This window comes from Grammomys surdaster, unplaced genomic scaffold (genome assembly GCF_004785775.1).
Source record: "Grammomys surdaster isolate TR1022 unplaced genomic scaffold, NIH_TR_1.0 125319, whole genome shotgun sequence".
NCBI classification, from domain to species: Eukaryota; Metazoa; Chordata; class Mammalia; order Rodentia; family Muridae; genus Grammomys; species Grammomys surdaster.
The window spans coordinates 107,463-133,371 of record NW_021620197.1 but is presented as its reverse complement, the minus strand read 5'-3'; the positions used below and the strand labels follow the sequence as shown (position 1 = coordinate 133,371).

General features: G+C 37.7%; 1 pseudogene; it reads left to right on the top strand.

The window, feature by feature from the left end:
* The first annotated feature begins 453 nt into the window (after window positions 1-453).
* On the top strand, window positions 454-1,458 carry LOC114637486 (annotated as a pseudogene).
* Window positions 1,459-25,909: the final 24,451 nt, after the last annotated feature.

The window sequence follows — 25,909 nt, the reverse complement described above, 5'->3', positions numbered from 1 at the left end:
CTCACTCCAGTACTGCTCCCCTCCTGATACTTCAGTGTCTTCAGTGTGTGCCAATAAAGCCATGGCTAGCTCTTCATGCAGTGGGGTGAGATGCTGTGTGGAGAAAGATGATTGAAGTGCTGGAAATGCATGACCTACTTGATAAATGCTAATTCTTAATCCCATAAATAATTTTAAGTGGCTAAGACAGATATTTACTTGTCTGTAAAAGGTTCTTACAAATCACTAAACAGAAATATATATGTGTCCCAGAAACCTGAGCAAATGAATTGCCAATAACGAATGAGAAAAAAGTCAAATATGAGGAGCATATGGATGTTGTAAAATCAATATGTGGCACTAAATAAATAAATATTAAAATATAATAATGAAGATTCTCGGCCCTTGGCGACCTCCGGGGATCCGAGTTTGCAGACTATGTGTGCATATCTAGCCACCTCAGGTGTTTGAACCATGACTCTTTTACTCCTTCTGGCTGTCCTCTGCTTGGGAACAGCCTTAGCTACTCTAAAATTTGATCAAACGTTTAATGTACAGTGGCACCAGTGGAAGTCCACGCAAAGACGACTGTATAGCGTGAATGAGGAAGAGTGGAGGAGAGCGACGTGGGAGAACGTGAGAACGATCCAGCTACACAACGAGTAATACAGCAATGGGAAGCACGGCTTTACCATGGAGATGAACGCCTTTGGTGACATGATCAATGAGGAATCCAGGCAGGTGGTGAATGGCTATCAGCACCAGAAGCACAAGAAGGGAGGATATTTCAGGAACCTATGATGCTTTAGATTCCCAATACTGTAGACTGGAAAGAAAAGGATTGTGTGATTCCTGTGAAGAATCGGGGCCAGTGTGGTTCTTGTTGGGCGTTTAGCACATCGGGTTGCCTAGAAGGACAGATGTGCCTTAAGACTGGCAAACTGGTCTCATTGGGTGAGAACAGAACCTTGTGGACTGTTGTCACCCTAAAGGCAATCAGGGCTGTAATGGAGGCCTGATGGATTTTTCCTTTCCATTACATTAAGGAAAATGGAGGTCTGGATTCAGAGGACACTAATCCCTATGAAGCGAAGGATGGATCTTGTAAATACAGAGCTGAGTATGCTGTGGCCAATGACATAGGTTTCATGGATATCCCTCAGCAAGAGAAAGCCCTCATGAAGGCTGTGGTGACTGTGGGGGCTTATTTCCATTGCCATGGATGCAAGCCATTCATCTCTCCAGTTCTATAGTTCAGTCCTCTACAGTGAACCCAACTGTAGCAGCAAGGACCTCCACCATGGGGTTCTCTGGTTGTTGGCTATGGATTTGAAGGAACAGATCCAAATAAGAATAAATATTGGCTTATCAAGAACAGCTGGGATCATGAATGGTGTATGAATGGCTACATCAAAATAGCCAGACAGAGACCACCACTGTGGACTTGCCATTGTGGCCAGCTATCCTATGGCGAATTGATAGACAGTAGTAAAAAGGACTTATGGATACTATATCCAAAATAACTCATCTTAAAACTTACCAAACCCTTACTAGGTAAGACCATGATACTTGAATCATTGAGGATTCAAGTCATGATTTGAATTCTGTTGACATTTTTACATGGATTAAATGTTACCACTACTTAAAACTCCTGTTATAAACAGCTTTATAATATTGAACACTTAATGCTTAATTTTGACTATAGAATATTTGTTTTATAAAGGTTGTATAAAACTTCCTTTACTTTTTAAAAATAAATTTTATCTCAGTGTGTGTATAAAAAATAAAAATATATATAATAATGAAAAGCAAGTTAAAATTATAATTGGTAGAATATGGTGGTACATGCCTACCTGCAATTTCAGGACCTAGGCAATAGAGGCAAAAGTTTATATGTTTAAAGCCAGCTTTGGACTCATAGTGAGACTCTACTTCAACAAAGTAAAACCAAGCTAAAACAAATAAAATTGCAATGGAATCCTATTTCAATATGTACTCATTAAAAAAAAAAAAGCTGTCTTCTTTGGGCCAGTGTGAGCAAACACACACAAACTTACTGTTTGTGTGTAAAAGATGCTGTCAACTTCTTCCTAAAGCTCTCTTATGGAACCCTCAGAAAGAGGCATGCCTTTAGTACTTGAACTCCCAATCCAATTTCAGAACTTCATTCTTAGGAAACAAGTACACAAGGGAAAAGTGCTTTAGCACTGATGATATCAGGGTGGTACCCATCCCTTAAGCCAGCATGCAGTAGGGCTGCAAGGTTGAGGCTAGCCAGGGCCACACAGGAAGCTTTGTCTTAATATACAACCATCCATCTCTGTGTGGTTGTTGTAGGAAAAAAATGAATTAGTTATATAGCCAGTTATAAGAGGTTACTGAAGTAAATTATTATATATAAACTGCTATATAAAAATCAATAATGATTTTGAGGTGTGTTAATTTTTGGTAATTGGTATTATTTATTTTGCTACGAGACAAGCTATGAAATCCTTATATTACCAATTCCCCTATAACATACCATTTTATTAAGAGTAGTTTTACCAGGCTATGTAGGAAGATCTGGAATTGAAGATCATCTTCAAGTATATAACATGTGTTAAGACAGTCTGGACTACCTAAAACCATGTCTAAAAATAAATGTCACAGAATAAGAGAATAGATTTTATGAGCGTGTACATTGTAAATAATAATAACAGTAATAAAAGTACTGCTTTATGTTAAAAACGAGGATCTAGCTACAGTGAACTTATTATTTCTATAATTTAAAACAGAGTAAATAAGAGAAAGCATTCAGGAGCAATATAAGCATTGCTAATATTTGGGCTTGGTATATAATATTTTGTATTATATTTATTGCTTTTCTATTATAACAAATAATATGTTATTTGAAGTCTGATCATATTTAGCTCACTGGGCTACAAAACTAGAAATACTGCAATAATACTAAATAATCAGGTTAGCATAGAATATATTTGAAGGTTCATTTTTGTTATTACACCCCAATACATAATGGTAGCTCTCCATGAGTCAATATTTCATATTACAAAACATGAGAGGCTGAAGAAATGACCCAGAGAATAATACACTTGCTTATTGGATGGTAAGGACCAGAGTTTGTATCTCTGGCACCTATGTAAAAATCAGGCAGGTATACTCTCCATGATTCAAGTGTGTGAGAGGCAGAGACAGCAGATCCTTCATTGTTGGCTTGCTAAACTAGCTGAATGGTGAGGGCTGGGCTCTTCAAGGGACCCTTCTTCAGTTAATAAACTAGAGAATGACTAAGGGAGATAACCTAAGTTAACTTTTGGCCTCCACATATATACATACATTTACACATGTACAAGTACATTTATACACATGTATAAATACACAGTTCACATAGTTGTGTAAACACACACATACACTTCACAGATTTTATTTTGTGTTTGTGTGTGTTCATTGGATACTCATGTTAAGGGTAAATGACGAACCAAGCACACGTGTGCATGTGCTTGTAAAGGCTAGATCTTGGATGCCTTTCTCTCTCTCTCTCTCTCTCTCTCTCTCTCTCTCTCTCTCTCTTTCATTCTTTGCTTATTTAATTATCTATTTATCTGTCTGTCTGTCTATCTATATCTATCTATCTATCTATCTATTTTATCTATTTATAATTTGTTTATTTTGATTCTTGTTGAGAAAGGGACTCTCCCTTGTCTGGAAGTCGCTGGGTAGGCTAGGCTGGCTGCCTTAGGTAAGCTCTAGGGATACACCTGTCTCTCTTTCCCGGAACTAGGTTTATACTTGCACAGCACTATGCTTAACTTGCTTTTTAAACATAGGTAAGGGGAATGAAACTCAAGTCTTTGGACTTGAACAGCAAGCACTTTACTGACTGAGCTGTTTTCCCTGGCCTTATATTAAAATTTTAATTATGAACTCAACCTGAGTTTACATTAAGATACAAAATGTATGCAAGCTATTTTAAGAGTGTATAGCCATTTTACAGATTGATTTTAATTAAGTAATATACTGATTATGATTTTTGGCGATGAAGTATAAAGGAACTGGAAAGGTATTGCTGCTTTGTCCACCAACAAAAAGCTGAACATTCTATATTAGCAGCTCTGTGGAGGCTATCAAACTCTTGTTGCCACAGAGAAAACCACTTCTGTAAGTCTGAAATGATGAGTTCAGAGAATGTGGAGGTTTGCTTGGTTGGGCTAATGCTACAAGTGTCCTGAACTTTCTGGGGCAACAGGGGTGCCACTATCTGTATCTTCCAGAATATGAAGCTCGGGGACCTCCACCCGGGGGAACCCAATAACTCAACTCTGCTGCAGAAAACAATTTGAGGCCAGATCAGGAAGCAGCAGAATTGTGTTATTACCCAAAGATAGAGGATAATACTGCATGCTTTAAATATAAGGGTGTGACGAACTGGGATGAGATGGCAAGTGTTTTAATGGTCACTTTGTGATTTCTAGCCTTTGACATTATGCTGCTCATAGAATTCAATGCTTTATCATTACCTAGACTGAAGTATAAACATGAGTGGGTTTATTTACTTTTCTTATATCATGAATTTTCTTTCATGAATACAAATTTCAGGTGTGTGTGTGAGTGTGCGTGTGTGTGCGTGCGTGTGTGAATGCGTGCGTGTGTGTGTGTGTGTTAAGATGTGTGGGTTTAAGGATAAGTGAGGAGAGCTGGGGATGGGTCTACTGAAACGTCAAATACCCTTCTGGCCCCAAGCAAGAACAGGTTATGGCAATGTGGCTTAGAGAAGGGAGTACTGTCTTTGCAGAGCATCTTGACTGTCTTAGTTCTGATGAGATTCTTGATTCTCAGCTGCAGGAGATGCCAACAGAGTCCTAGAGCAAAGGGCTTCTTTCCCTTCACAGATTCCCTTCTTTTTGCCTGGCATCTGAGCTAGAAACTCTTGGAACATTTCTCTCCTGTTTGAAAGAACTGCCTGGGGACTAGCTTGAGGGGGAAAGAATCCTCAGGCATTCAGTCTTGGAAGATGGCCCGAGTGTTTCTGGATTTCCCTTTGGAAATGCCACATGGTCCTCAAAGGGAAGGTCTGAAGAGTCCCTGGTGGTTTAAGTAGAAAAAAGGGGGAAATTGCCTATGATGACATAGGAGCCTGGAGCCTGGAGCTTTCTGTTTACAAAGATTATTCCCCCAAAGAAATATTTTTGGCAGGAGACTAGGGAGAGCTCCACTATGTGTACCTCGCAGTGAAGAGTTAAAACAAAACAACAACCAGAACAAACACCACCACCAACAACAACAACAACAAAGCACTTTGGAAAAAAACAATTGTGATGATTATTTAACTGGAACCAAAGCCACATGCCAGACTCTGGCTTTCCAATGTGTCAGATCTGACCACTCACTCCGAAGGAAGCAGAAGAAGATCAGAGTGAAAGGTAGGAAAAGTGCTTCAATGCAAAAAATTCTGTTGAGTAGATGGAAAGTCAACACTTCATCCTCTCTTTAGGGTCTGGGATGATCTTCCAGTATGAACAGAGGAGGAGCTGGGCCCAGTTGAGAACTGTGCATTCTGAAGCAGTATTGGTATTTCAGTTCTGGCTCCTTCCTGTGGTCTCTAAGCTGTGTGAGAAGACTTAATCACTTGAGGAATAATTCAAGTACCTTGAGATGATTGTTGTTGCTAGGGGTAATCTATCTTGAAGGCCCTGCTGTTCCTACATTTCACAGTAGCAGCAGATTTAGGACATTGGCTAGAGCCATCCAGGAACATTTTGGGAGACTAGAAGACATTGTAAAAGCTGGAATTAAGACAATTCAGTTTCTCTTCTTCGTACCTTTAAGATTGGCTAAGCATTAAGATTTCCAAGTTTTTTGACAGATACTCACTTAAGGAGTAAGTTCATTTGCCTGAAGCTACTAGGCTACCTAGTCAAGACACTTCAGGGCAATATCTCTACTACCTAGCTCTGAGATTAAAAGTAAGCACTTCCACCTTTGAGTTTGTGCTTTGTTTTATTTAACTTGGTTTCTGGAGATCAAACTTAATTCCTCACGTTTGCAAGACAAGTGCTTCACTAACTCAACTATTTCCCCAGCTCAATAATTTCCTTCTGTAAATGAAGTGTAAGGTGGTTAAGCGGTACATTGCTCAGAGTGGGGGCAGAGGAGTGCTAATGTTGCTAAATTTTTAACATGTTGTAGTCCTAATCAAGGAGTGCTAGGGAAACTGAATGTTCACATGTAGAAATAACTTCATGAATGCAGAGCTAAACAGGTGATTGGCTCACCACTATGCAGACAGGCACACACAAAATGAAGACAGAGGATGTGAAAAGAGTGAATGTTCATATGTAGAGGAATGAAATTAGACCCATATACAATATCCTGTACACACCCAAAAAGCTCCAAATAGATTAGAATTCTAAAGCTTTAAAACACACCTATATCTACAAGATATATGTGTAGGAAAGTTTTCCGTGAATGAGATTCCATTCATTCAGGAATTAAGGCCAATAGTTGACAAATGTGACACCATAAAATTAAAATGAACTGGACAGCTAAGAAAACGATAGGAAGAAGAAGAAACCTACGGGGTGGGAGAGAAGTGCTGTCAGGCATACATTCAGGGAAGAAATAATAATATAATAATAATGCACTAACCAATAAAAAATTGCCTAAGGATCTGAACTAAGGCTTCTCACAAGAAGAAATAAAGCTGACTAATTGCATCTTCGAGTGCTCAACATACTTAGCAACTAGAGAAAGAGAAATTAAGACTACCTTGATAGTTTGCCTTTCTTAGCCAAAATGACTAAGGTTAAGACTCTTCTGACAACAAATGCTGAAGGGGCTGCAGAGAAAGAGGACCCCTTATTCACTGTTGCTGGTATTGCATACTGGTGCAAATACTATGGAAATTTGTGTGGAGAGTTCTCAAAACACTAAAAGTAGATCTACCACAGGGCTCAGCTATACCACTACTTGGCATATGCTCAAAAGCCTCAGTATTCCACTACCGATATGCTTGCTTGGTCACTGGTTCATTGTTGCTCTATTCATCATACCTAGGATAAGGAAACAGCCTTGGTGTCTATCAACTTATGAGTGGATAAGGGAAATGTGAGGCACCTGCACAATGGAATTCTTCTAACCTGTAAAAGAAAAGTGAAATGTTCAGGTAACCAATGAAACTGGAAAGTGTTACAACTGAGGTAACTTGAACCAGAAACACAATGCTACATGTTCTTTCTTATTTGTGCCCCCTAGCTCCAAATCCTTAGACTTCAGTCCAAAACCTGAAATAATCACAGAAAACATGAAAATAGACTCTATGAGGGGAACAGAGCTTTAGAGAGGAGCATAATAGAACACAGTTGCTATTAGAAGGGAAAGAGGTGAAATTAAGTGGGACTTAGCTGAGGAGGGAAGATGGTAACACAGAAGTAAGGGAAGAAGAAAAAGAATAACACTAAGGATATTTGAGTAAGCCATAGTGAAACACTATTTTACAATCTTTCTGAAAATACGTTATATCTGATGCAAACAATAATATCTTTTAAGTGAAATTACATCATAATGAAGTGATAATGCCCCTTCTAACAATACCATAGCCTATCTATCAAAAACCTCTAGAACCAAGGAAGGGAATTCTCCATCCAAGTTGTTGGCCAGGTGTGTCCCAGAGACCACCAAATCAATATAGGGTATTGCCATTGCTGTTGGTTGCCTTCCAGAACTTGAAAGTAATACCATATTGCTGAAAACATCACATATTTCAAACATAAAACATAGAGGAATAAAGCCAGCAGCAACATGAAAGCCTGTTCTTTGATTACTAGCTCTCATAGTATCATAAGGTGCCATGCAAGCTGCCAAAGGGGAAAAATAATCAGTAGTCGTAGCCAACTGTATAAAGCCCATAAGCCACAACAATGACTAACATGGCAAACTATCCTCAAGGATGCAATAGTGGCACTTTTATCTTGGGGCTAACCAACAGCTATCTAACTGAATTGAAGGCCAACTAAATAAGAGGGAATACATTGCTGGTACAGTAAACTTTGCCATCTCTCCATGTCTAGAGAGATCATAACTCTTGAGGAGAAATTCCTATTTCCCTAAACCAATATAATATCTAACTGTATTCTGAATATTTTTCCTATACCCACAGATAAATATATCTCTTACTCATCATTAAAGAAGCTTCTTTCTGATAAAAGCTAATGCAGAGATCCACAACTGTTCAATTGTATTTATATATGTGTGAATTTAATATGTATATTCATATATATGAATTATATATTTTTATATATTTATATATGAATTAAACACAATAATTAATTAAATATACACACATATCTCAAAAGCAAATGTTTTTGTTGTTCCTGTTTATCTTCTAGCAAAATCAGTTTCTAAGTAAATGCTCTAACTATAGGATCTGTCTGTAATAAAATAATCTATAGAGGCATTATCAATGAACTTATTAATAATGTGCAAAAGCCTAGTCTTTTGCCAAAAATTCTTTATTCAATTTACTGAAGGATGAAGCAAGGGAGTAGGAGTAAGGAAGAAAGAGAATAGGAAGAGATGAAACCTATGGGTCTGAATCTTGCCACAGTTCTCTTAGAGAGTGTTGACCATAGAAGACTTACACCTTTGCCTAAAGAATCTGGACCAACATTTTGGGAAACACTGATGATTGCTAAGTTCTTACACTTAGGATACAAGTCCTAATCATGGAAAAATCATGCCTTTAGTTCCATGAAGAACGTGGAATACACACCAGTTCAGCAGCTCATGAGAGTACTTACTAGTGTTGGTAATGTCACAGAAAAGCATATAGTTCATGTATTTAACTATTAAATTTTAATTAAGCACAAGAATCAATTAAAGACCATAATGGTGGAGATCTTTGTCAATCTGGGCAGACATGTACTCTCTGCTCTCTGCATTAATGGTTGAACTTGGGACCTCAGATTTGTTAGTCAAATGCTCTACCTTAGAGCTACGCCCCAATCTTGGCAGAACTGTCCTTGTTCTCCAGTCAGAATCAGACTTATTAAAAATACTATTACTTATACTGTGGAAACTATTGTTTCATAGATCATGAAACATAACAGCCTTCTGTTAATATTTCCAACAAAGAAGCAATTCAGGTTTTTGTTACACCATCTTAGTTGAATGTAAAATATAACTTACATTGTAACAATGATGACATAAATGATATATATTTTTTCACTATACTATGGGCATGGTGTCTCAGACTAAATACTCACAGAGTCAAGAATAAGTAAAGCCAGGCCACACTCAGACTGCCCACGGAGATAGGCAGGTTCAGTAGATAGATTTTTGATAAAGTAGTAACCGTTTTTGTAAAATGGTAATTGTAACTACAAAGTTTAGGTCTTAGGCATATAAGGTCATTCACTATAATAATAATTTCAGGGACTGGTGAGATAGATCACTAGGCAAAATGTTTCTTATAAAAGCATGAATGCCTGAGTTTCTTGGGGGTACTACAGTACACATATGTGACAACCAACTTTAAGAAGGTAAAAGGCAGATCCTGGATACTCACTGGCTAGCCTATGGTGGACAGTAATCTCCAGGTTCACTGAGAGACTTTAAAACTAAGGTGGAGTGAAATAGTGAAAGACAATCAACATTTACTTCTGGCCTCTGTGTGTATCTGAACATGGACAACTACACATACACACACACACACACACCACATATATCACACAACTAAAAAAAATCAAATAAAATATTCTGAATAATTGACAATGTTCATAATACTGAGATGAAGAAAAGCCAGTATAAATGACAACAAATGACCAAGTGAGGTTTCAAAATAGAAAAATAGTCTGCTAAAGTGAAAATTTCTGTGGTTACATTAAAATTCAGAATCTAAATATATGAAGATAGTGCTGTTGTCCTGGAGATTAAACCTAGAAAATCACTCCAAATACAGTACAGAGAGAAAATGAAATGAAACCATGGCAGTTTTATAGCCAATATAACTATAAAATTATAAATGTAAATTCTTATATCCAGGATAAGATTCCAAAAGAGACCCAAGAACCAAAAGGTTGACATAAATGGTATTTTTTTTATGCCATACGATAGGCATGCTATCTCAGACTAAATACTCATGGAAACAAGAACAAATAAAGTCAGGCCACACTCAGACTGTCCACAGGAGACAAGCAGAACACCATGTCAAAGGAAAATCTGTTTTGAAACTTAAAGTCAGTTTTGCTATTTTGTGACATGAAAAGAAATTCTATCTAGCAGATATCCTATGTGAGATCTGGCTTCAGAATAAATAGTCCTACTCACACCATGTTGTAAGATACAAGAACGTCATTCCTGCCGTGTAAGGCCCTGTGAATTCAGGTATGTTAAGTACAATTCACAAGCTCACTCAGGCAACACATGGTAGTGAGAAGACAGCATAACATTTTCACTGCATGTAATATACCTTGATAGGCATTGGTATTTAAATGGATGGTTTTTTGTCAGGGTGTATGCTTTTTTGCCTCAGAAGAGGAATTCTCACAATTTACGTCTCTTGGCTTGAATGATCTTGCTGCACTTCAGTGATCTAGCTTGAGTACATGCTTCTTGCTTCATCGCTGTTCTTTCTTTGCTTCATGTATTTGGCATTGGGTACATGACCACTCTTTCATCTCCATCACTGCTGACTTAGAAGTCACACTTGTGCTTGTCTCTAGTAAAGGGACCACATATGCCAAAAAGAATTTTACCAATTATTAAATAAATAAATATCAAGACTGTTGAATACTTAGCCTTTGAATGTATGCCCCTCCAAAAGAAGGATTTCTCTGTTTTGTTCCTAGTCTCAGTCACTATGATCCCGGTGACTATGATTTTCGATTCTGCTACTACATAACATAAAATCAGAAAGTATTGACTACTTCATACTTATAAAAATATTCCATATTATATGTTTGTATTTTCAAAAACCTTCATTTTATTTGTGAATTCATGGATCTAGTGAAAATTCTAATTAAGTATTAAATTCTTGCTTTAGGTGAAATTGTTACCTTATTAATTTTTTTTTAAAGATTTATTTATTTATTTTATTTATGAGTACACTGTCGCTGTCTTCGGACACACCAGAATAGGGCATCCAATCTCGTTACGGATGGTTGTGAGCCACCATGTGGTTGCTGGGATTTGAACTCAGGACCTCTGGAAGAGCAGTCAGTGCTCTTAACCGCTGAGCCATCTCTCCAGCCCTGTTACCTTATTAATTGTTGTTAAACATTTCCCAGGACCATTACTTCTCTGATGCCAAGTCATAATTTCAATTTCTCTTAGTTCCCTGACCCAGTACTTCTAATCAGTGTGCAAACCTCCTAGAGTCTTAATTCACACATTGTTACTTACTTTTCTGTATAGACTTTATATCCCACCACTTTGCAGGAAGCATTTACTGGGTCCAAGACTATCCTGCAGTCTATGGATTTTTTTAAGTAAAGGATTGTGTCTTCTGCAAATGAGGGTTATTTCACTTTCTTGTTTCCTATTTATTTGCCTTTCGCTTTGTTCTCTTGTCTTATTGGTTCAGCTAAGATTATGGACACTGTACTGAATGAGCACAGAGTGTGAGGTTTTTTTCTCATTACATATTTTAGAGAAATAGTACCTATAATTTAATTTCTCCACTTATATATAATTTCTCCAATATAATGATAGCCATAGATTTGCTATGTTCTGTTCAGTTATGTTGCCTCTGTCCCTAGTTTATTTAGGGAACATGTGGGGCTGTTGAACTTTATCAGTAGCCTTTGTGCATTAATTTAGATCATTGTAAATTACATCCTTAAATATATGTCTGTGCTGAATTCCACGTGTTGATTTCCATATGTTGCCCCAAAATTTCCACTTTTGGCAAGAAACCAATTTGGTCATGGAATATGGTCTTCTTGTGTTGTTGAATTCTCCTTGCCAGGAAATGTCTACATCTATATTCATCAATGAAATTGGTTCATGGTTTCTTTTTAGTTCTCATGTGCTTCTCGGGGAAATGCTGGATTTATGGGATGAGTACAGCAAGCAGTGTTTCTTTCCTCTCTGTTTCATGGAACAGTATTAGCAGCATTGGCCTTTTTTTTTCCAGTTTATAGACTCTGACATTTGATGCATGTGCTCCTAGCTTTTTGTTGTTGAGCGTTTAAGATTACAGCTTTAATCTTGGTTATCAGACATATGGTTTTTTTTAATATATTCTTGTTTTATTTTTGGCAGGTCATATGTGTATAGAAATTTATCCATCTCATGTATATTTTCCAGTTATTTTGGTATATATGACTTTAAAATATCCCTAATGTTTCTATGGATTATATTAGAATCTATAAAAAAACTTCCTCCTTTTCTTTTTTTTTTATTGGATATTTTATTTACATTTCATATGTTATCCCCTTACCCCATCCCCCACCCACCCGGGAACCCTCCATCCCCTTACCCCTCCTCCTTCTTCTCCGTGGATGTAACCCCCACCTACCCCCCCACTCCCACTTCCCCACCCTCAAAATTCCCACCCCCTGGGGCGTCCATCCTTCATGAGGTCAAGGATCTCATCTTTCACCTGTGCCCGGCAGGGCCCTCCACTCTTACATATTCAGCTGAAGCCCTGGATCCCTCCATAAGTGCTCCCAGGCTGGTGGTTAGGACCCTGGGAGCTGTGGTTGGTTGGTATTGTTGCTCTCCTCATGGTGCCACAAACCCTTTCAGCTCCTTCAGTCCTCACTCTAACTCCTCCATTGAGAACCTCATGATCAGTTCAATGGCTAGTTGTGAGCATCTGCCTCTGAATATGTCAGACTCTTGAAGGCCTCTGAGGAGACATCCATATCAGGCCCTTATCGGCATGCACTTCCTGACTTCCACATCAGCATCTACCTTTGGTGACTGCACATGGGATGGATACTCAGGTGGAAAGGTCTTCAAATGGCCCCTCCTTCAGTTTCTGTCCCTCAATTTGTCTCCATATTTGCTCCCTTGAGTATTTTGTTGCTCCTTCTAAGAAGAACTGAATCACCCCCACTTGGTCTTCCTTTTTTATGAGCTTCATCAATCCCTTATTTGATTAATCTGGGTCTTTAATTTGGTTAGTTTGCTTACAGGTTTTTCAATCAATACTTTTTTAAATTTGATTCTCTGTATCAAACCTTTTATCTTTATGTCACTAATCTTTGATACAATTTTTGTCATTTCCATAATGTTTGATTTCTTTTTCCTAGAACCATGAAGTGATCACTAGGTATTGGGTGGAGATTTTGATTTTTTAAAACTATAAACATCTACACTATAAATTTAACTGCCTTTAAAGTGGATCCAAAATGTTTTGAAATGTTGTGCTTGTACTTTTCATTTGATTCCAACAATTTATCCCCTAATAATTGGTGGTTCAAATAAGAATGACCTCCATAGGATCATATATAAGAATACTTGGTCTCCACTTATTCGAACTGTTTAGGAAGAATTAGAAGGTATGGTCTAGTTGGAAGAGGTATGTCATTGGGGCGTGGTCTTTGAGATTTCAAAAGCTTCTCTCTCTGTCTCTCTCTGTCTCTCTCTCTCTCTCTCTCTCTCTCTCTCTCTCTCTCTCTCTCTCTCTCTCTCTCATTGTGATTTAGGCTTTTAGGCTTGTGGATCAAATATAAGCTTTCAGTTACTACTCTGCTCCAGCATCATGGCTCCCTATCTGTCGTCATTCTCTTGGCTATGATGGTCATGAAATTGTAAGGAAGTTCTCAATTAATTGCTTTCCTATATGAGTTGCATGTCTCTTCACAGCAATAGAAAAGTAACTAATACAACAACCTACTGATTCATCCAGAGCATATTGTTCAGTTTTTGTAGTTTCTCTTGCTATCGATTTGTCATTTTCTTCTATTTTTTAGTTGAAGTCATCAACTTTATTGGATAATAGGATAATGATATCAGGCTGCATTTAACTTTGGTTGGCTTGGTAGAATATTTTTCATTCTTAGACTCTCAATCTGTGGGTGCCTTTAACGGTGGGGTGTGTTTTGCAGGGACAATAGCAATTAGATTAAAAGAAATTTCCTGTCACTTGGTCTTCATATCTTTATTGGTGAGTTGACACCATTTACAATTAAGATTTTCATTAAGGTTTTTTTTTCCCATTCTTGTTATTTTGAGATGTTTTTCTAGTACAGTGATTGTTTTTCTGTTTCTCACCTGGGCTTTGCTGGTTTAGCACCTGGTTTTTCCTGGACTGTGTGGATTGCAGATTTCAGTAGATGCCTTCCTGGTTTCCTTTCTTCCCATAGTTGTCTCCTGAAATTCATCTATTTCTCTTCTGTCATAGTTAAGACTGGTTTTTTTTCCTCCTTTGTATACAGTATTTCTTTAAACACAGCCAGTGCTAACTGGATGATCATTAGTTGTCTTAGTTTATGCTTATCTTAAAGTACCATTTTCTCTATATCAACCTTAAATGATGGATAAAGCCATCTTTGTTGAGAACGATTTACTTTGAGGGTTTGAAAGATGTTCCATATTTTCTTTGCTTTTAAGGTTACCAGCAAGGGATATGTTATTCTGTGTTTCTGTTTTTATATGTAACTTGAAATTTTTCTTACAGCTTTTAATGTAGTACTTTTTATATCTACTTGTCTGTGTATATGCAGGTACATTCTTGGAGAACAGAGGTTAACATAAAATTCAGTTCTCTCTATTATGTGATTCTAGGGATCACATACTTTAAGCATCAGGAATAGAAGGATTAGAAGTAAATGTCATCATCTTTCCTTTTAATTTATAGTATTGTTTCTGGTTTTTTGTTTTGTTTTATGTCTGGACTATAATGTATCACTGGTAGATTCTTCATGTATACTTGGGGTTCTGCATGCCACTTATGTTTCAAGACTCTTTTTCTAGATTTAGAAAGTTTTCTGCTACTATGTCATCGAATAGATTCTCGTTGCCTTTTCCTACATTGCTCCTTGGTTGACTTTCTTGATCATATCCAAGAGTTCTTGGATGTTATAGTTATGAAGTATTCTTTCCCTCTCGATGCTTGACTGGCATAGTGTCCTTCATCCTTGTGTTTTTCTTCTACTTGATCAACCTTATTAGTGACACTTCTCATGATTTTAATTGGTTCATTAAACTTTTCATTCTTAACATTCATCTTCCTCCCTCTTCTTGTTTTTAAAATATTGATTGCCTTCCTGAATTTCTCTTCCATGTTGTAATTTAATTGATATCACTTAATTTTTCATGTACTTTGCTGACTTTTGTACATTGTTGACTTTCTCCTCGTGATCCTGAGTTAACTTCATTCATTTTGTTGTATTTTTTTTCAGGTTACTGATTTTTTCCTTTTTTTCCCCAGAAAAACCTTTGAAATATTCCTCTGTTGTTTTATGTATTACAGCATGTGTGAGTTTCATAGTTGAGGAGTTATCATGAGGACTCACGTCGCCTTGATTTTTCATGCCTCATATGTTTTCGTTGCTGTAATTTGGCCATTTATTGTTCTATTTGTATCTTCCTTGGAGTGATAAGGGTGTATTACTATTGAGTAGCCTGTTCTTGAATGATCAATCCCTAGTACAACTCAGTGAGGAGACAACAAATCTGTTTTTCCATGAGTGTTGCCTTGTCTCCTGAAGTCCTACCTGAAGGGTGGAGAGCCCATTAAATTGCCCTGGACACTTGAAAAGACATTTGAAAGCTTGAACTTCTATCATCAAGGCATGAATGTCTATCATCACACTGCTAATAAAAACTACTGGTAGACAGAAAATTCTCCTTACAAAGTAATAGTCGGTGATAAAATCAAAATCAGCACCATTTAAAAATTAATAGAAATTGGTGCATTTTCTTCTTAGAAAAAGAAAATAAGGTCAAAATCTTTTGAGAAAGAATAGAAATTTCAGATCAGTGAAAGTGTTAAACGCCCCTCTAACTTTATAATTAGGCTCTGAGGAAGAAGTAATAATGAAAGTTGTATTGACAGATACTCATAAATTAAAACAGAGTGATATAGCATGGACAGTTATGGTTTATTTCAGGAATGTGTGAGTGATCTAATATTAGCAAATGTATTAATGGAACTAAGAGTTAAACATGGAAGATTAAATACAGGCATTTATCTTTCTTCTTTATTGTCTTCTTTTAATAGCTGAAATGACAGAAATATTTTAAAAATACTGTACAGAAAGACTAAGGGTAAGGAGTGAATGCATTATTTAAGGTGGAACGAATGTACTATTTCCCATTCTTTATTTAAATATTTTATTATTCATATAAGATATATAAGATCATAATGTGTTTCAATATATCCATCTCCTTCACTCCATTGTAATTTCTCTTCTATCTCCCCATTCCCTCATATATCTTCTATTTCCCTTATTATATTTAAATCAATGAGTTTGCTTAGAGTTCCCTGATTGTATATGGACCATTTACTGGAACATGGGTAGCCTCTTATGGGACACATCAGTAAAAAAAACTGACTTTCCTTTCCCAAGCAGCCATTTGGTGCCAATAGCTCCTCAGCTAAAGGGTAGATTTCATGACCCATACATGCTGAGATGTTGGCTGGTTTGTCCTTGTGCTGGTATTGTACATGTAGTCCTGGTTGCTCTAAATTCTCATGTGCATTGGTACTGTCCTACTCAGCACATACTATTTCACAGTAGATACCCAATCCCTCTGACTCTCAGAATCATTTTTCCCTCTCTTCCATGATTATATCTAAGCCTTGGTAAGATGGAGTGAGATATACATGTCTCATTTAGAGCTCAGAACTCCAAAGTTTCTTATTCTCTTCACATTGACCACGTGTGTGTCTCTATACTGATCAGCATCTATTGTAAAATGAAGCTGTACTAATTTATGGGTACAAAGATGACGGCTTAGGGGGTAGTTTGTTATTGTGTGCCTTTAGCAGAATACTAATACTGGGTTCTCATATAGGATGTATGACCTAGCCAACTTTGAGTTTTGGGTTCAGTTAACCATACCATACATTGGTTTCATTTTGTGGAGAAGGAATTAAATCCCATCAGAAAGTGCTATGTTACTGTCAGGACATTTGTGCCACTATTGCACCAGTGGGGACATCTTGTCAGGCTAGTCATTATTGCAGTTCCCAGTGTTACAGCTAGGGGAAACTCTTTATGCCTTTTCTTCCCTGGCATGTATAGAAACTTCTAACACCATGAAAGCTAGTGATGATACTTCCTGCTAAGTACCAGTAGATTTTCTCCATGTCCTTTCACATGAGACCTCATCCATAGGTAAGTCTGGTTTCCACCCTGGGTCCACAGTTTCCTCCTCAGCATTGCAGTGTGAAACCTTCCCAAACTCCCCAAGCTGGTCTTGCCTAGCTTCAGGACTATTCTGTATCTGGGCTCAACAGCTTTTGCTGGAGTGTCTTTGAGCCTGTGGGCTAGCCTGAGGTCATGTTTGGTCTTACCCTGGGTTGCCAGATTTGACAGAAGACACTGAGAGCTGTGGAACTTTCCATGTGCCTGTATGATTTCTTACTTTTAACCACAAGTAAAAAGGACCACATAATACATATGAAAATATGTGACATTACAGATATCACTACAAATTTTACAGAAAATGACATGTGGCCCACAATTCATGAATGACACTTTAGGGAGTTTCCTGTGATTCCTTTTTGTCACATAAATTTTAGCTGAGTCCTATAGACAGCAACAAAGACCTGTTTTCTTGGCCAAAATACTAGAAAAGACACAGGATAACAACACGAATGCTTTTGCCAAAAGCACTTAGTATGTGGCTTCACCTTATTTGTAAAGGAGAGGCATTCTTTTATAGGAACAATGTAATAAGAATCAAGATTTTTAAAAAAGAGGATGGTAATACATTATTGATAAAAAGCTTCAAAGACATTTCTCAAATCCTTAAGAAAGTACACCAAACAAAAACTTTTTAAAAATATATGAGTCATGGGGTGGAGAGATGGCTCAGTGGTTAAGAGCACTGACTGCACTTCCAGAGGTCCTGAGTTCAAATCCCAGCAACCACATGGTGGCTCACAACCATCTGTAATGAGATCTGATGCCCTCTTCTGGTGTGTCTGAAGACAGCTACAGTGTATTCATATATAATAAATAAATAAATCTTTAAAAAATATGAGTCATATAATCAGTACATTTTGTCAAAACTTTGATAAAAATCATTGAACAAAATTAGACTCTAAACTCTCATGAGGCATTTGTAATTGTTCATGTATTACAATAAGTTAAAAATGACTGAAAAACATAGATAACATTTTGTTCACAGAAATATGGTAGGAAAAATATGGTAGGAAAGTACACTATCTTAGAAATAAAAAAAGAAAGCAAACTGATGTCAGTACAGACCATCAGTAAAGCTCAGATTAAGCAGTGCCAGGGCCCGAGGTTTAACCTAGCCTCCAAATACACACCAAATTATAGACATTCTGAAGAACAAGAAACTGTCACCACATGATGTGGTAAAGGAAAGGATCATTAGCACAAGAAAAATCAGACAGCTTTCCAAAGTGGAAAAGAGGAAAGGTAGTAGTAGTCATTTGCAAAAGTGAGTGATGGGAGAATTAAGAACTGGAGAAACAGAAAGGTGAGTACATAAGAGAAACATATCTACAGCTCTAGCTGCAGGGCTACCCAGGGATGAAAGAAGGAAGCAGGGTCATCAAAGAGCGGCTGGTTGAGGAATAGTGAGGGCTGAACTCCTATGAGTAAACTGTTCATTAGGAAGAACCTCAAGTAAAGATGGAAGAGATAAAAAACCAACAGTCCCTCAAGAAGCAAGAAAAAAAAATCAACAGAGGAACAAGAAAAAGCAGGTTGGAACACTCACTCAAATGTGTGTAACTTCTCAACTACTGATTTTAAAACTATTGAAATGGCCAGATAAACAATTCAAAAATTTCATTTGGAACAATAACTGTGGGCCTCTCATGGATCATTGGCCAATACAATCCATGAGGGCAGTGGGAGAAGAGACATACAATAGTGGTTTCGAAAGCCCTGCGAGTGTGTACAGTGAAAAAAACACAGTAGATAAGAAAATGGATGAGAAAGTCAGCAACAAGCATGGGAAATTCAGGAAGGGAATTTGTATTTGAAAAAGAAAACAAAACAAAGAGAAAAGTTGGAAATAGAGGTATAAATTCAAATAAAAACTCTATGGAACACAATCCTATTCATTAGAACAAGCCCATCCATCACCACCCCCAAAGAAGATCCAATGATAAAGGATAAAAATTTTTAAAATGTTACATTATATTTTAATATCAATAAGACAAAATTAGCATGATCACAACTTTCAAGAACACTATTAAACAATCAAGTGACAGCTCACATGAATTTATGGGGGTAACCAGGGTGTGGTGGGATTAAATTGTAATCTTAGCTCCTTGGATTGCTGTGGTAAAAAGATATCAATTTTGTGGTCATCCTAGACTACATAGTGAAAAGCTGTCATTCATACATACATACATATATATATATATATATATATATGTATGTATGTATGTATATATATACATGAATGTCTGTATGTGCTCATATGTAAATATGCATACACGTACATATGTATGTACATATGTATGTATTATAATAGACTCAGATTAAAGACTAATGTCACAGAAAACCTATTCAATAAAGTTAACCCAGAAGTCTCTCCACATCACAGGACATAAATGGACATTTAGAACAAGGTGAAGAAGCATTTAGAACCCCAAATAGACATAACCAGAGAAGAACCATTTTGTGACACGTCATAGTCAAGATGACAAAAATGGCCGGGCGGTGGTGGCGCACGCCTTTAATCCCAGCACTTGGGAGGCAGAGGCAGGCGGATTTCTGAGTTCGAGGCCAGCCTGGTCTACAGAGTGAGTTCCAGGACAGCCCGGGCTATACAGAGAAACCCTGTCTCGAAAAACCAAAAAAAAAAAAAAAAAAAAAAAAAAAAAAAAAGATGACAAAAATGTATCCTATGCAACAGGCAAACAGTATTACTAGCTGTATGAGAAAAATCCCAACCTACCTATTAAAATTAACATATCAGAATACTTGGCTGGAGAGTTGGTTGAGAGGTTGAGAGGGTAAGAGCTCATACTGCTCTTGCAGAGATCCTGAGTTTGGTCCCCAGCACCCACATCAGGTAGATCATAACTTCCTATGTCCTCCTATATCCAGATCTAAGCAGTCCAATACCTTTGGTCTCCATTTGTGCCTGTACCCATGTGCACATAACCCAACCCTTCTTATATAGTTACAGAGTCGTAAAAAGAAATCTTTTAAAAATCCTATCAGATCTCTTTAAAACAAAAACTTAAAGCCATGAAAACAAGTGCTAGAACAAGAATTAGTGTTTAAGAGCACATACTGCTTTTATAGAGGACCAGAGTTTGATTCTTGACACCCACGCAGTATGGCTTACAATGAATGATGTGTAATTCTAGCTCCAGTGAATCTGACTATTTTGTCCTTCATGGGTACCTGCACACATAGACACATATTCGCACAACAGACAGATACATAACACATACATATAATTAGAAATAAATCTTTAAAAATGTTTAAAAATGTAAGAAAATATTCATCTTAAAGCCTGAAAATAGATAACATTCAGCCAAAATTGCTATGTTCTGTAAAGCTATCTCTTAAATTTGACATAGGAATAGGGACACTTCAAGAGCAAACTAAAGCAATGCATAACCACTAAGCCAGCCTTGCACAAGATATTTAAGACAAGCACAAAATGAAAGTCAAGTAAGGAAAGCAGTAAAAAATAATTTTTTTGTGAGCAACAGATAAACAAAGGGAAAGGAAGAAAGGATTCATCATGTCCAACACAATAAACCAGCAAAACCACTCATATAGATGAAGATAGAAAATACCAAATAATAACCCAATCAGTCAGAAAATTGCAAGAATCAGCAAAGCTCTCAATAAACCCTAAATTTAAATGACCTTCTCTTCACTCTACAATTTAAGAACACAGACCAGATGATTACATTTAAAAGATGAGATCCAACTATCTTTTGTCCCTAAGGAATTTACCTCAATTGGCAAGACACAAGCTGAACATGAAAGGATGGAAGAGCATTTATGAAGCAAATAAATGTCCAAGCAAGCTTGAATAGCATTTATAATCTGACAAAGTCACTGCACATCAGTGTAACCATAAGTAGTAAAGAAGACGACTGACTGCATGTTAACAAAGGACAAATCCATGAAGAACATTAACAATTGAAATGCATATACATTGAATCTTAGAACCTCCAATGCTATGTAAATAATAATGAACATAAAAGAATAGGTAGGTCTTGATACAGCAATACCAGGCTAATTTGAAACTCCCCTCTTATTAATAGATTGGTGTTGCCAGCCAGCGGCCACAGTCTACCGGGTTAACCTGAAAGGGAGGCTGGGAATGGAAGAAGGAACAGGAGGGCGGGAAGAGATGAAGCCAGGACAAAGGTCTCTCTCTGATCGAGGCTTAATGCTTTAATGTTCATCTTTCAATTTAAAGGGGAAGCCCCTCCTCCACCACTGAACGCCTTCTTGCTTCAGCCCAGTGTGGATGAGGGGAATCCATTCTTAATAGCAGGTGAGAGGTGTCTGAGAGCAAGCTCAGCAGGCGGTCTATTCATCTCAGCTCCTGTAGCAGTTCCTGGGTCGGCCAAGGTGGATAACACCTGAGTCCTATTGTTTTGATCTGCTGTGGTAAACAAGGTCTCTCAGCCCTGCTCAAGGCTGGGAGAAGGGCACAGATTGGTTACCTAGACTAAAAGTTAAGAAAATTTAGAGTAAGTCTGTATCATAGGTCTAATGGATTTAGCTGATATGTACAGGTTAATCCATCCAATAGCCAAGAAATACACTTCATTCCAGAAGCCCACAGAACTTTATCTAAAATAGATGATATTTTGGGCAAAATAAGACAAATTGATCCAAATACAAAACAATAGAAACAGTTCTTTGTGTGCCTATCAGAGTATAGCAGAATAAAAGTATGAATTTATAGCATGATACATGCAGAAACAACAGAAATGCATGGAAATTGAACAATACACCCAGGAATGACCAGTGCCATTGGAGAAACTGGAGGAAAGAATGCATTTTTAGAATCAAATGGCAAAGAAAACATAGCTGTCAGGACCTTTAGGATGCCACAAGGGCAGTTCTTAGAAGAACATTTGTCACTATGAGTGCTTACATTAAACAGATCTTAAATACATACTTTAATGGTATACAGCAAGGTCTTAGATCAACAAAAACAAGACAAACAGAAAGGCAGGTAATGAAAGGAAACAATGGAGTTCACTGCAGAAATGAATGAGCTAGAATATAAAAAGTACTGGCACCTTGAATATATAATATAGATTATTCCTTAACTAAAGTAAGAGGGAGATAAGACCCAAATTAGTCAAACTGTTTGTAAAAGGGGAGTGTTATGGCAAATGGTAGTGAAATCCATAGATTTAGTAGTAAATATTTGGAAAATGTTGTCATGATCTACATAGCTTTAAGACTGATCTGACTGGATTGCAGGAAATGAAGAAACGAGATACACATACAGAGAAGCTGAGACTGTGTGAGCTGTGCACTATGATGAAGACACACCAGCAGTCCAGAAACTCAGCAAGTTTATCAGATACAGCTGAATGAGCAGTTGAGTTCACTAATCTAGGTAGGTAGGGCCTCTCTGTAGAGGAATCAGTCTCAGGGTTTGGCCATCCAGAGGGAGGAAGTTGTGGTTGATGTTTTCTGCACACACTGTCAACATCTGTACACAAAACAGAGGAAGGCCTTGCAATTTCTCTGAGCCTGATCTACGGAAGGTTTTTGCCATTCCCATAAGTCTGAGGCCTGAGGCATTTTGGTCTTTGACATGGTCATGCTCATGTCATGAATGCTCCTTCATACAGAGATACTTCACAAAACTTGTACTCTAAAAACTGTAGAAACTCCAAAAGAAAAGGATGAATTCTTATGCATATATGACCTATTGCATTAGCATCTTTTCCAATGCAGTGATGAAACACCATGACCAAGGAAACTTTTGAAAGAAAGAGTTTAACTGGACTTAAAATTTCAGAGAGTTATAGTACACAATGGGAGAGTGAAGTCATGGCAGCAGGAATGTTTGGAGCCCACTTCTTCAACAAGAAGTAGGAGGCAGACAGTATAATGAGGATGAGATGAGTCTTTTAAAACCTCAAATCCTGCCCCAGTGACACACCTCCTCCAACAAAGTCACACCTCCTCATCCTTCTCAAAATGTTTTATCAACTAGGTAAAAAGTGTAGAAACAGGTGAGCCTATGAAGGTCATTTTTGTTAAACCACCACACTAACAAAATTAAATCAAACACACACACACAGCCTATCACAGGCAACCAGTGTGCAGTCATAATAAAGAAAGAAAGGCACAAACTACCCACAATCACTACAAACCTTTAAAGAAGGGCTAACACCTATGCTCTTCAAGACATTCTATAAAATACACCAGGACAGAACATCACAAAACTCATTCCTGGAGTTAGTGTCACCCTAATACTAAATCCAGATAAGAATACAAAATCAGAAGAAAGCTACTGATCTTCCCCCTGGTGAGCATAGATGTAATAATTGACAAATAAAAATATTGCAAAGCTAATTCAAGAATACTCAAAGGTCATACACCATAACTGGGTTTGGCTTCATCTCAGGGATAAAATATGATTTTACACATATGAAACCACAACTATAATATAGTATATAATAGACTCAGAGTGACAAATTACATGATCTTATCAATAGATGTAGAAAGGCCTTTGAGCCGGGTGGTGGTGTTGTACGCCTTTAACCCCAGCACTCAGGAGGCAGAGGCAGGCGGATTTCTGAGTTCGAGGCCAGCCTTGGCTACAGAGTGAGTGAGTTCCAGGACAGCCAGGGCTACACAGAGAAATCCTGTCTCGAAAAACAAACAAACAAACAAACAAAAAGGCCTTTGAAAAAAGCCAATATCCTTTCATTTTCATATGTTTACACATGATACATATATATCATGTAACTTGCTTGCAGTCTTTCCTTACTCTAGCCCTCTCCGAGTATTTTATTTTAAAAATAAGTAATGAACAACTATACATAAAGCGTGGTTTGTTGAAAGGTGTTTGGGTCTTCCAAAGCATAGGAGGGGAAATATGATGCAGTGATTTGCTTCCATTCCTCCTTCCTGCCTCAAAGAACATCTGCAACTACAGCAAACTACACAAAATGAGTACTTTCAAAAGAAAAAGAGAGAGAAAAACACCTTAGATAACAGTTTTATAGTTTTAAAGATAGAAGACCTAATGCCAAGTAGCATGATGGGTGACCAGGATAGATGTGAGAACAGAGTCACCATATAGTGTGGTAGAAAACTAGAGTGGGGTGGGGTTGGGGGAAGATAGGCTCAGTCTTCAACAGCGCTTTCAGATAACTTACCAGATTCACAAGAACTCTGCTGTAAGGTCCTTCCTATCGATACATTGATTACTTCTCATTTTGTGTGACCTCATCCCAACCCTCCACCTAAGGCTCTAGACAGCACAGGATCCAAGCCTGCTTCAAGCTGCTTAGCTGTGAAGAAACTGCCGTTTCCCTCCTTATTTTTCTGTCAAGAACATTTACCCACTGTGGATTCCTAAAGTCCTATTGTCTTACGGTCATGATTGAATAAAACTCATATGATGGCAATATGAAACTCACCATTTTCTACAATTAACACAAAACAATAAGAAACAATATATTTTATCATGAATGAGCATTGTTTCAGCCCAGAAACAACAAAATAAGGTATGAAGCAAGGAAGTGATTTATTGGTACAGGTGGAACTGACTTGGTTTCCTTACTTTCAGCTTGTGCTCTTTGAAACCTCCCACAGTCCTTTGCATGCAGTCTGATGCCCCCCATTTTGTTTCCTAAAGGATTTATAATACACTACTTAGAAAAATGAACAATACTCTTGGCACGTAGGCTCAATTGTGTTGGATAAGACAGCTTCCTCCCCTGAATTGGCCAACACATCATCACCCAGTTAACTCAGGTTTGACGAATTCTTGGTTTTAGTAACTTCAGCAAGAGTGAAGAGCATGGTTTGTAGTGCTCAGTGTTCGCCCAGCTTTTTGGCATCCCTCATAATGTAAGTGGAGAACAGAAGAAAGATACTGCAATGACCAAGAGGGTGAGCACATCCTTGGCCCATGCAACTTGAACTGCAGTGGTTACATGAGTGTATTCTTTTAAAGTTTTTCCTACTTTAAAGTGATTGTATTTTAAATGGTATTTTTAATGACTTACCAGGTGGTTCCAGGCTCAGTCTAGATTCCCAAAAGACATAGCCCCAGGCAAAATTTAAATGGCACGTCTGTATTAAGTTGTGCAGCAGCAATGAAAACAGAGAAGGGAGGAAAATGGATTGAGACCTGGAAAGGGAGAACAGGAGGGTTTGCCAGCACACAGGCCAAATTGAGCCTGAGATGTTGAGAGGTATGGCTCATAGGATCGGCTTTGAGAGACTAAGTCACACTTCTTACAAGGCAATAAGAAGTGTATATACTTTGGCCCCTTCTTTCTGTTAGCCGAAGATCTATCCAAGGACCATTGACTTGCTGGATTTTGAGTAGGGCCATTTGGAGCAGGAAGTGTTTTATTCTCTCGTCATTAGTTGCAGACTTGGACAAGATATGAAACTGACAGACTGTTCGCATCTAAGGTTGATCAGAGCTATCAGACAATTAGGTACTAGAGTAACAGTTGGTAATCTATAAGGCCGAGAACTCCAGAAAGAGATGGAAGCAGAGGTCTAAGGTGGGCCACAGCTGACTAGTAATGCTTTTCTGCCAATTGTTGAGCATTTAAACCAGTAGGGAGGGAGACAGGCCCTGCAAT